Below are 12,939 nucleotides of genomic sequence, written 5' to 3' on the forward strand. Positions count from 1 at the left end.
ATATACAATGCATTACAAGACTTAACCCTCCTCCTTTGCTCTCTATTGCTTGTTATGATGTGTGTGGGGGGGGAGTGCTGGAAAATTGGGCTTTCTGGCTCTGCATGCAAATTATAAGGGGGTGGGGGAGAGGGATAAAGGTATAAAGCAGGCAAAGGGTCTTTTTCAAATGGTACCACGGCGATGCCATTGGGCTGATGCAAAACTAAAAATCTCCCCATCTTTCTTATCTGGTCCTCAGTGCTGTGCATCTAGCTCCTTTCCCCTCAATGGGCTGTTTGCACAGCCTCTGGCTAGGGCAAGCAAGGGACTGCAGACAGCAAAGCCCTGGACAGTGGCGTGGATGTGATGATCAGGAACACGCAGCCCCCCAGGAGGTGAATTGTGCCGAACAGAAGAGGAGGAGGAGGGAGAGCCCCTCTGGCTTGACACAAGCAGGTGTCGCTCGGAAGATCAGCCCCGCTCGATCCACCGCGAGCCCAATGCAGCAAGCGATTCTGATATTGCAGCAGAGATGGTTTCCTGCAATTAGTTAGCAACTGGGAAAACCTGGCTGCTTTGTGGCAACAAAGGGAGTGGGGAGGCAGCTTCCAGACAGGGCTGGTGTCAAGAGGAGAAGGGGAATCTCTCATTGGTCCTCTGGGGTTTCTTGGATCAGCTGGAGGAATTTCACCGCTATGCAAGGATGCTCAAAGATTCTGTATCGCGTCGACGCGTCGCAGGGAAGAGCTCGCTGTTTGGTACTCCTGGACTGAACAAGTTCTGAGAGGTTGGTAACTCTTATTTCCCCCCAGTTGTTTCCTAGAGAAAAGGGTTGCTTTGTAGCCTGCTAGCTCTGCTCACCTGTATGTACTCTGCATTTTGCAAATAGCGAAAGCCGTTGACTGTGAGACAAAACTGTGTGTATGGATTGGCACTGAAGCTCCGAGGCTGCACAAGGACTTTCCCACTGAAAAACAGGCAATCACTGAGTTCCATTTGTCAATATCTGGGAATGGCTCCATTGATGGAGAATGAGATTCTGTATTTGACTACAGTGCCTGTGATCAGTTTCCAGTTTGTTCTACCTGAGGGTGTGTGCTGCAGGTGAATTTTGTTATAAGCTTTCATGCAAAGGATACTTCAAGCAAATGCATGTTTGTGTACTGAAGCAGATGTTCAGAAATGGCATTACCAGTGTTTTGACAGAGAGTGGGTCATGGTGGGATGTAAAGTTTGTAATGGAGCAAAGAATCTGTTTCTTTTCAGTGAAGCAGGAGTTGCAGAGAAGATAAGAGTTTGGATTCTAAAAGCAGGCCTGCCACAATATCTCAGCCTCAATGATTTGGGGTGTGTGTCTGTGTGTCTCTAACTCTGAAACTATAGAACCCATTTTGAATTATTTTATTTTGAATTCGTGATATTAATTCATCATTACATCACTAAAGAGACCAACATGAGGATTTCTTTTTTAAAAAAGAACATCTTACTGCTATTTTGAAATATGTTCATCTTTTAAAACCACACATAGCCATTTTTAAAAAAATGTACAGAGGAAATCACACTGTTAAAGTCTCGACACAATGAAAGTGAATGATCTGTATTTATTCCAGTTACACAAATGTATTTGTTTTTGCTGCCAAAATTCAGCAAGGAGCATTAAATGTAACAATAACTTTAGTCTTTCGAATCTATTTTTGTGAAGGGAATGCTATTTAAAACTTCTCATGAGCTTTACAGCCTGAGTCTGTGTCTGTTTATTGGAATATAAATGCCTTTGTTTTCTGGAAAGCTTATTCCAAAGTAAATATTCACACAATTGCAGATGGATTCTCTCTAAAGGTAATTGTAGAGAGAAACTACACCATCAAGGGCTGATAGCTGTTCCTTTTCATATACTGTGTGTATGATTTCTTTTTTTTAATTAAGTGGTTATAAGGAAGTTTTTAATAGCTTTTCTCCTGTGATGGAGAAATAAGAAAATGTTTCCCTTTCAAATGGGACTTTGTATCTAGCCCGGTCTGACAAAACCCATTAAACTGTAGAAAAAGAAAAACTCAGACATTAAAGTTATTTCACTGCAACAATGAAAGTAACAACAAATGTGAGAAAGTAGAAAGGGTGATAATCCGAATCTCAATGGACCTTCTCCTCATCTGTTGCAAAGGAATATGTCAATTTCCCCTAGTCCAGATTTACCGTATTTTTTGCACCATAACACTCACTTTTTTCCTCCTAGAAAGTAAGGGGAAATGTCTGTGCGTGTTATGGAGGGAATGCTTACGGGTGGCATGCCTACGGATTTTCCTCCTCTAAAAACTACGTGCGTGTTATGGTTGGGTGCGTGTTATAGAGCGAAAAATACGGTACTGAGTTGATTCCACAGAATCTGGTGACATTTTGTATAGCCCTGTGGAACCACAAGTTTAGTTGCAATGCACCTGTGGTTTGAGCTGCAGCCTGGCTTGCAGACGGTGTCAGATTGAATCCCTGGCATCTCCAGGTAAGGTGGAGAAAGTAATCTAGACACCCCCGAGAAACCGTGCCAGCCTGTATAGAGAATATTGAACCAGGTGGACGAATGGTCTAAGACACTTTCTTATGTTCCTTTCATTTGAGAAGAGGGAGCGATTAGCTCAGTGGTAGGGCATTTGTGTTGCATGCAAGAGGTCCCAGCTTCAATCTTCAGCTGGACCACATAGGCAGAGCTTTTGCCAGCTGGTGTAGGCAATGATGGAGCTAGAGAGATCCACTGCCTGGCATAGTATAAGGCAACTTTCTATGTCCTTAACTACCCACTCATAATCACACAGTGAACACTCGACACGTGTTATTAATTCATTTAAGAGGTAGCAATGGATGACCATGAGTTAAATGGATTCATGGTCTAAAAGGAACATGGTACCCAGATAAGACTTTAATGTTCAGAGGCAGCACGCCTATGAATTGTGGGCATTGGGATGAGAAGCAGAAGATGATGCCCAATTCCTCTATGCTCTTAGCTTCTCAGAGACACCAGGATGGCCAGGGTTTGGATGCTGCTTAGATGCAGGATGACAATATACAGCAAAATTTTATACATGCCTAGCCAGACGTTAATCACATTGCCTTCAGTGGGATTTACTCCCAAGTTAGGGATGCAGGAGAAATTTGATTGAAAATGCATTTCAAGCCAAACCCATCAAATCCACACTTTCCGAAACTATTTATGAACCAAAACACAGCTATCCTTCAAAATTCGCCCTTATCCGAATTTGCGACGCAGTTTCCCAGCCAACGTTTACAAAAATGCACATATCAAGGGAAGGTGTGCATAACAAATGAATATACCGTATTTTTCGCTCCATAGGACGCACTTTTTCCCTCCTAAAAAGTAAGGGGAAAAGTCTGTGCGTCTTATGGAGCGAATGTGTGTTCCCTGGAGCCAAATCGCTGTTGTCTTGTGCCCCTGGGCTGCTCTTTGGGGGTGGGGGGAGGAGCCACGGTGCTCTGCCGGCAACCTCCTCTTTCCCCTGAAGCCCCGGCAATGTTTACAAGCAGCGGGAAGGCTGTGCGCTCCCGGGCTGCTCTTTGGGGGTGGGGGGAGGAGCCACGCGGCTCTGCCGGCCGCCTCTGCTTTCCCCTGAAGCCCGGACAAGGTTTGCAAGGTTTGCAAGCAGAGGGAAGGCTGTGTGCTGCTGGGCTGCTTTTTGGGGGTGGGGTGGGGAGCTACACTGCTCTGCCTGCAGACTTTGCTTTCCCCTGAAGTCCCGACAAGGTTTGCAAGCAGAGGGAAGGCTGTGTGCTCCTGGGCTGCTCTTTGGGGGTGGGGGGTGGGGAGCTACACTGCTCTGCCTGCAGACTTTGCTTTCCCCTGAAGTCCCGACAAGGTTTGCAAGCAGAGGGAAGGCTGTGTGTTCCTGGGCTGCTCATGGGGGTGGGGAGCAGCAAATTGCTGTCTCTCAGTGCCTCCTAATTCAACTGCAAAGGATTGCCTAACTGGATTCTGAGCTCCATTTGAAGTTTAAAAATAGTAAGTTTGGGGATTTCTTCAAGTAGCAGTTTTGCAGAAATAGTCATCAATACATGCAAAGCATCTCCACAAACCAGTAATAGTAATTTCAGCTAAAACTGAGCAGGTATCTGGCTCAGGAACAGTTTAAACTGCACAGCTATAACCAGGCATCCTGTGTGTGTGTGTGGACCATGTTCCTAGTAGCTAATCTTTACTACTGAAAAGAGGCTCTGATATTCCACTCCATTATACAAATTCTTACAAGTACAGTCCACCTATACCAAACCAAAAACATTGTGTTCTCTTGGTATTGAATGGAAGCTATTTATCTGCCCTCTTTTCCTCCTCTGTTCTTTGCTCAGTCACTCCATTTTGAATCTTCCTTTCAAAACAGCCATGCCTGCTTTGAGAAAACTTCAGAGATTTAGGAACTGGAGCGCAATCATTGGATCTTTTTGCTGTTCCTCCATACTCCAAGCACTTCTCATTTGCACAGCCCTGGTTTCTCTCCCTGACTATTAATATTCTTGATTAATAACAGTAAAATGCTCAAATTTTAGTTTTTGTGACTGCTGCCAATACTGACTTCCCAGTGATAATGAAAACAGCTACATTATAATGGAATGTGTCCTTTTTCCATTCTCATCATTATATACCGTGGCTCGCTTTAAAGCAGCAAAGTGGACAGGAGCCACACACACTTAGCTGTTTTAAATAGTTTAGTACAACATTCGAGTCAGATTTTTTTTCTTGTTTTCCTGCTCTAAAAACTTGGTGCGTCTTTTGGTCAGGAGCGTCCTATGGAGCGAAAAATACGGTATTAGTGAAAATAACCTACCAGAGCCATTCTATTAGGGAAGGTTGCTCGCCAAAAACGGGTACGTTGGTCAAAACTGCATAAAAAAGTGTGTTTATTATGGAAAATTCACACTAAAAGGCTGATGAATTTTCATGAAAATTATATAATCACAAAGGGCTGCAACATGCGGAGAACTGAATTTAAAATTGGAAAAACGAGAAACCTAGTGAACCAAAATGGGCAGATCTTTCCATCCTTACTCCCATTTTTGTGGGCATGGGATTGCAGCTTATCGTATTGCACAATATGTATTAGCATGCACAAGGGTCTCTGAATGTGCTTTATACATTCAGCAGTGAATAACCATTTAACATACAATTTATCAATGTGTTTTATTGATTATGGCAGGGAGGAGAAATGTGTAGCCCTTCCACTCCCATCATGCATAGGTCGTTATATTTTGGGTAATTGTTTTGTAAGGTGCTTAGAGGTTTTATTACAATCAAACAAAATATAAAATTTGTTAAATAAATAAATAGCTTGCTGGGGGCTGGGGGGAGTCCCACAAAAGTTGGAGGTCCCCCTCCCTGAGTTGCAAGTAAATCTGATTCAACATTTCTCAGAGGTCTTTTTATGGAGATATAGTTTTCTCCCTCTCCCCCCTCCCTGCTCCAGAAAAAAGTGGTCACTGGGCAGAACATTCTCCACCATGTTTTGTGGTGGTGAGCATTTCACGCAAGCGATACCCCCAAAATGATGCAAGGTTTGGGGAGATTGTGGAGGAAGCAAAATAGCTGCCAGGCTGCCAACACCATCGCTGATTCTCTCCTTCATTGAAGTGGCAGCGAAAACAAATCTTAGTTTTTTTAGAGAAATCAGCAATAACTGTCCCTGCTAATGGTGAGCCTCCATCTTTGAGAAAGTGCTAGAGAGGTTCTCCTTCCCCTGGAGAAGTTCAGTGAAATGGCACCCCCAAATAGGTTGGAGAATTTTGATAGAAAGGGCCATAGCTCAGTGTTGGAGCATCTGCCTTGCCTGCAAGGAGTCCCAGGTTGAGTTCTCAGCATCTCCAGGTAAAGTTGGGAGAGAACCCAACTGAAACCCTGGAGCAGGCTTCTTCAAACTCTGCCCTCCAGATGTTTTTTTGGCCTACAACTCCCATGATCCCTAGCTAGCAGGACCAGTGGTCAGGGATGATGGGAATTGTAGTCTCAAAACACCTGGAGGGCTGAGGTTGAGGAAGCCTGCCCTGGAGAGCTGTTGCCAGTCAATGCAGAACTAGATAATGATTTGTCCACAGCTCTGATAACAAGGGAAGAGTTCATTGGACACCTTTAGGCACCAGGCAAAAATGTTCCATTTCAACCAGGCCTTCCCTTGATCTGATCAACAACCAGGGCTGGATTTAGGTTTGATGAGGACCTAAGCTACTGAAGGTAATGGGGCCCTTTATATGTCCAGCTGTCCTTTGTCAACAACAAATTGTTGCTGGTTTTTTGTGTGTTAAATATATGCTATATGGTAATTTATGGACCTAATAGGTATCTAAAGCCATTTGCACATAACAAAATATGTATTTTATCAAAGTAATTGTTGAACTGAAATACAATTAAGGAGAAGTATATTAATAGTGAAATACAAATAAGAAGTATATTAATTGTGGAAAAATTATTAAGCTCTAATTTAAAATGATTTTTTATTCATAACAAATTTAATAATGCAAACACATTGGCATTTGGCAATAACAAAAGTTCCTTTAGAAACACAATTTACAAAGGCTCATAATCTAGTCTCTAGAAACTTGCTATAACGTGAAATGATAATAGCAAACCAGTGATATTTGCGGGAGCAGGCTAGCAGGCGGGGCCCATTACTTACAACATAGGAGCCTACACAACACAAAACACTGTTGCTGTATGTGGGTTTTATTTTTTATTTTTTTATTATCTTATATTTTGGAAATGTACATCCAGTTGTTTTTTCATTTAAATTTTTTGAGGGCCCCCAAGAGAGTGGGGTCCTAAGCTATAGCTTGTTTAGCTTGTATGTAAATTCGGCACTGTCAACATCCTAAAGCCTTTAAAAGGTGGCTCTTTTTTAGGGGGGGTGTTATTGGATTATTGTTTTTATTCCATTGTTATATATTGTGATCTTCTTTGTGAACTGCCCTGAGACCTCCAGGTATAGGGCGGTATATAAATTCTATAAATGAATGAATTAATGAATCGTAAGCTCTGGCACCTCTCTTTTGAGAAAAAACAGCACTTGGTGTAAGTGATGATCTGGTGGCTTCAGTACAGTGGTACCTCTGGTTACGTACTTAATTCGTTCCAGAGGTCTGTTCTTAACCTGAAACTCTTCTTAACCTGAAGCACCACTTTAGCTAATGGGGCCTCCCACTGCTGCCGTGCGATTTCATAGAATCATAGAGTTGGAATAGACCACAAGGGCCATCGAGTCCAACCCCCTGCCAAGCAGGAAACATTATCAGAGCACTCCTGACATATGGTTGTCAAGCCTCTGCTTAAAGACCTCCAGAGAAGGAGACTCCACCACACTCCTTGGCAGCAAATTCCACTGTCAAACAGCTCTTACTGTCAGGACGTTCTTCCTAATGTTTAGGTGGAATCTTCTTTCTTGTAGTTTGGATCCATTGCTCCGTGTCCGCTTCTCTGGAGCAGCAGAAAACAACCTTTCTCCCTCCTCTATATGACATCCTTTTATATATTTGAACATGGCTATCATATCACCCCTTAACCTCCTCTTCTCCAGGCTAAACATGCCGAGCTCCCTTAGCCGTTCCTCATAAGGCATCATTTCTGTTCTCATCCTGAAGTTCTTAACCTGAGGTAATATTTCTGGGTTAGCGGAGTCTGTAACCTGAAGCGTATGTGACCTGAAGCATCTGTAACCCAAGGCACCACTGTAACTTTAATGGAAAAGAACAACATTGTACAAAAGATTATTCCATGTATCATTTACCTCTGGAAAGCATTTCTCTAGAAGTCAAATCTGTTGTGACCTGAGGAAACAGAAGGAGAGTTAGGAAAGACAGGTAAAACTGTTTATATGGCTGGAAGTCTCCAGATGGGGGAAATGAAATGTGAATCATTAAAGTGATTGGGAGTGCGGGGGTGGGGACCAAAGAAAAAATTGGGACGTCAAATCTGCATGCAATTTGAACTGAGAGAACTTGCAACCATTTGTTTTTTTCCAGAAGTGACTCTTTGTTGCCATTATGCTACAACTTACTCTCTTTTCCTATTCAATGAGCGCAAGTGCTTAAATGTCTGTTGCCTTCTCAAAACTAGAGAAGCAACATAACACCTGTCTCTCTGTGTGTGTATTCAGTGCTGTTTTTCTAGAAAAAGAGGTGTCAGAACTCGCCGTGAACACCTCTCTCGTTCTCTTAGGATGGCAATGGTGCCTATCTGAGAGGAGCGAGAACTGCATTCTGCTGAGTTCCGGCTGAAAAAAAGCCTTGTATATAAGTGCCGTACTTATCCATCTATAAGACGCCCCCGTGTATAAGACGCTTCCTATTTGGGGGGCATCAAATTCAAGAAAATGGGGGGAGATGGCACAGAGTTGTTGAGGGAATTGACCAGAGTTGTTTAGCAATTGGGGGGTGGGGAATGCCAGACTGAATATCACCCACCCAACTGGCAAACGCTCACAATCGCAAGCGACACAAACCAAATTGACAAAGCAGCAGCCAATCCAAAGCAGCCCTTACAGCAGACACCATTCACCCACCCAATCGCTAGAGCTTGCTTGCGGATGCAACCAATCGCCCATCCCCCCCGTACTACCCATGTATAAGACGACCCCCCCCCCATTTTTTACTTTCTTTTGGAGTAAAAAACCTTCATCTAACATACACGAAAGTATGGTATTTTCTTTAGAAATAAATAGATAAAACAAATGGCTCACTAATAATAATAATAATAATAATAATAATAATAATAAATTAATTAATTTATATCCCGCCCTCCCCAGCCGAAGCCGGGCTCAGAGCGGCTAACAACAATAAAAGTAACACAGCATTCTAAAATCAATTCATTCTAAAATCAATTCAAAATCAAATTAATGGCAACCATTGGGCTAGAGTTCTGTGAGGATTACCAAAGGAGGGGGTCAGACTGTGCCTTGGCCAAAGGCCTGGTGGAACAGCTCCGTCTTGCAGGCCCTGTGGAAAGATGTCAAGTCCTGCAGGGCCCTAGTCTCTTGTGACAGAGCGTTCCACCAGATCGGGGCCACAGCCGAAAAAGACCTGGCTCTGGTTGAGGCCAGCCTAACCTCTGGTTGTGGCCCGGGACCTCCAAGATGTTTTTGTTTGAAGACCGTAAGGTCCTCTGTGGGACATACCAGGAGAGGTGGTCCTGTAGGAAAAAGAAAAGGAAAGCTTTATACCAGTTTATGCCAGGGCTGGCATCACTGTTAGGCAGAGTGAGGTGATTGCCTCAGTTGGCAGAGGCTGGGGGGGGGTGGGCGGAGGGGCGGAAAAGGCAGCAAAATATAGGAGAACAGAGCGGTGTGTATGCCATGTGGCCAGTCCTGCGCTTCGAATGCCTGCCTGTGGCCATTAGATGTGGCAGAGGATGGTGTCCCATCACTGATGACTAAGACTGAACTGCCATGGAAGTCTGTTTTCAGCATATGGAATGGTATAGAAATAGAGTGAGATAATGTTAATGACAATGTAACTGATCTGATTTATGTTAATTGATTACATAAATCATGTAAGCTGTGCAAGTTCACCCCAGCAGACAGAACAAGATCACAAGCAGCAGCCAAACCGCCTTTCAAGGAAACTTGCCTGCTGTCGAAACTTCCTTAATATTGCCATGCCTTTTTTCCGGGATACTCCATTCCAGGGTGGTTTTCTTCCACCTTCCCACAACAGACACCCAGCATTCTGTGGTCACTGAAAATTCTCAGCCCTCGTTGCACTATTTCTTTTTTTTATTTTCAAGAGGAAAGTAGCCCCCTTAGGTTTCCCCACTATTTTTTTCCTACTTGCAGAAATCTAGGGTCTCCACCTTCAAGGATGCAACACTCCCTATTGTCTTAGCAGCCCTATTTTGGCTACATAGCCATCCTAACTCAACACCGGAGATCTCAATTTGCATACTGTATACACATCTCCCCACTTACGCACAACTGACATGTGCAATATTTAGAGAAGTGCGAGCTTCAAAGTATGGCTGTTTTTCGCTTGTTTTGTCGTTTTGGGAAAATGTGAATTATGAACGTTCTACTTAAAATGCAAACTGAATTAAACTTCCTTAGGCCCAGGAAACTTCAAGAACCACCTTTCTCCATATAAAAGTTCCTGATCATCAGGAATCCTGCTCAGAGTCCCATCATCATGAGTGGCAGGGTAGATGGGCAGAGGAGATGGGGTCTTTTTTGTGGTGGCCCCAGGATTGTAGTACACTTTCGAGGGGAGATCCACCAGGTGTCATCTTTGCTTGCTTTTTAAATGGACAGTTAAGACATACCTATCATTTTCTAGCAGGTTCTGGGCCTGTGATCGATTACTCCTTTTATTTGGTTACAAACAACTTGTCGCTAATGCTACTTGTTTTTGTTACGGCATCTTAAATATTTCTACTGTATGTCTGGTGGATGCAATGAGATTCTTAGCTGCTTTGTCTTTTCTGGGCAGAAAAAAATAGCTATAAATCTACTGAAAGAAAATTAAAATAAATAATGCAGGCAGAGGGAAAGAAAATTGGTGAGATTGTAGACTAATGATTTATTGCTATAGATAAGCAAAAAGCATTTAATGAATTACTGAGTTGGGGGGGGAGGATTTCCCCCACCAAACAGAGGATTTTCTAGTTCAAAGCTCTGCCTTCTAGCCAGGGAATCATCATTATTTAATATGCTCACATCCCATCCTCCTTCAATAGGCTCAGAATGGTGAACAATGAGGTTTACCTTCCATTTTATCTTCACAACAATCCTTTGAGGTAGATTAGACTGAGAAATAATGTATGGCCCAAGGTGAACCTCTGGGCCATGTCCCTTTCTGCCTCTTTGACTCCAGATAACAAAATTAAAGCTCCCACTTTTAAGCTAGCCACTATTGACCATAGTGTCAGAATCCAAGGAACTATGGTTTGTTTAAACCAGGGATGAGAAATCTATGGCTCTCCATGTATTGCTGGACTACAGTTCCCATCATTCCTGGCTGTTGGCCATGCTGGCTGGGGCTGGTGGGAGTTGGAGTCCAACAAAATCAGGAGGGCACTGTGTTGGCTGCTCCAGGTTTCAGATCTTGGGTTTAACCATGGTTTACAAACCACCAAGTTCAGATACAGAGCTTTCCATGTTGGTGGCTTTTCATGTTGGTGACACACTTTTTAGACATGCATCGTTTTGTGACACAGTAATTCAGTTTTACTAGCAAACCGGAGGTTACACTAACCCCTTTCCAGCCCCCGGGAAGAGTGTGGGGAGTGTTCACGAGAGACACTTACACACTGCAACTGACACACTAACGCATGGGTAGGCAAACTAAGGCCTGGGAGCCAGATCCAGCCCAATCGCCTTCTAAATCCGGCCCGTGAACCAGCGTGTTTTTATATGAGTAGAATGTATCCTTTTATTTAAAATGCATCTCTGGATTATTTGTGGAGCCTGCCTGGTGTTTTTACATGAGTAGAATGTGTGCTTTTATTTAAAATGCATCTCTGGGTTATTTGCGGGGCATAGGAATTCGTTCATTCCCTATATATATATATATATATATATATATATATATATATATTCCGGCCCCCCACAAGGTCTAATGGACAGTGGACTGGCCCCCTGCTGAAAAAGTTTGCTGACCCCTGCACTAATGTGTCATGACACATGATTTGGAAAGCTCTCCTGTAGGTAGTTTAAAAGTGGACGCTTCCAATCTTTTCCTCCAGTGTGTGAAAGAGGAAGAAAGCAAGAGAAGAAATATGCAAGCCCAAGACTCGGGCAGGCTCATTCATTTGCTGGGGCAAAACTATTGGTTTCCTGTTACGTCTGAACAGAGACTAGCTGCCTATAAGTCGCAGTTGTACACACATACATATAAAAACTTGTGGTCTTTGGAGAAGGGAGTGTGACGTAATAATCATTTTTCATTACAATTCTGTTACTGAACGTTAGGGAACTTCTGGGTGATTTTACAACCATCTGGAGTCTTTGGCTCCCAAGAGATGTTTTAGCAATTCTTCTTTAGCCAATTAAACCTGCATGCATCCATTATTATTGCTTTTTCTCCTCAATTGCAAAGTTTGCTGTTCCATTCTTTCCAATGAGGCAACTCACTTCAACCCCCTGCAACTGCCTTTAATCCTACAGCCCCCCTCCCCTTTAAAAGCAAAAATAAAAATAAAAAAATCTCTAGACAGGGTGTGTTTCAAACAGCAGTGCAGTAATGTTCAAGGAGCATTAAAGGGCTCCCGCTGAACACTTTCCAAATGTTGCTGACTGAGCAGTTTCCCCTAAAGGGAAGCAAAAAATAATTTACTCTCCATTTTCTAAGCGAAAATTGTAGCGTCGCTCAGAATAACAGTTCATGTGCAAAAAAAGGGTGGGGGGAATTAGGGAGAGTCTAGAGGAGTGATTGCTAATGATTCCTGAGCTGAATGCCTCACACGACCATGAACTGACCTTCAGGCAACTGAGGGAAAACCGCCTGTATTTCCTATGGGTGCTTCCAATGTGAATCCCACCCGAAAACAACAGCAGTCACATGCTGGCAAACTCACGCTGTCCAATTACAGTTGACTGGGACGTTTTTGCACAACAAACCTGCTTCACACACAGAAAAATGCATTTTTAGGAAAGTGACTGCGGAATGCACCGGAAGGTGTGAGGTAACACTTGCTACGATGCAACGTTGCATAATTTCCCTACAAACGCAACAGGATGAATGCTTAAGCAAACAGACCGCCTGGAAGCCCCTGAACTCTGGTTCTTTCAAGCCACAATGGTCTCTTTGTGCAAAGTGAATTCACCGGCACCTTTTACCTGTTGGCGTGAAGCAAGAGCAGAGGCAGGCAACAGAGGCATGCGCGCCGGTGGTCAAAGCCCAGACAGTGGCATAGCAAGGTTAGGTGGTACCCGGTGCGAAAAAATTCTTGTCACCCCCCACCACACACACTGAAATTATTAGAAA

General features: G+C 43.4%; 1 protein-coding gene across 1 annotated transcript in view; it reads left to right on the forward strand.

Moving 5' to 3' along the window:
• Nucleotides 1-438: 438 nt before the first annotated feature.
• CTXND1 (cortexin domain containing 1) overlaps nt 439-12,939 on the forward strand; it is a 43,454-nt gene continuing 30,953 nt past the window's right edge. Inside the window, exon 1 of the mRNA XM_082198930.1 lies at nt 439-769. The gene's annotated coding sequence lies outside the window, so the exon portion shown is untranslated. The remainder of the gene's footprint in view (nt 770-12,939) is intronic.

The sequence above is a fragment of the Podarcis vaucheri genome (genome assembly GCF_965113315.1).
Source record: "Podarcis vaucheri genome assembly, chromosome: 14".
In the NCBI taxonomy this organism is placed as follows: Eukaryota; Metazoa; Chordata; class Lepidosauria; order Squamata; family Lacertidae; genus Podarcis; species Podarcis vaucheri.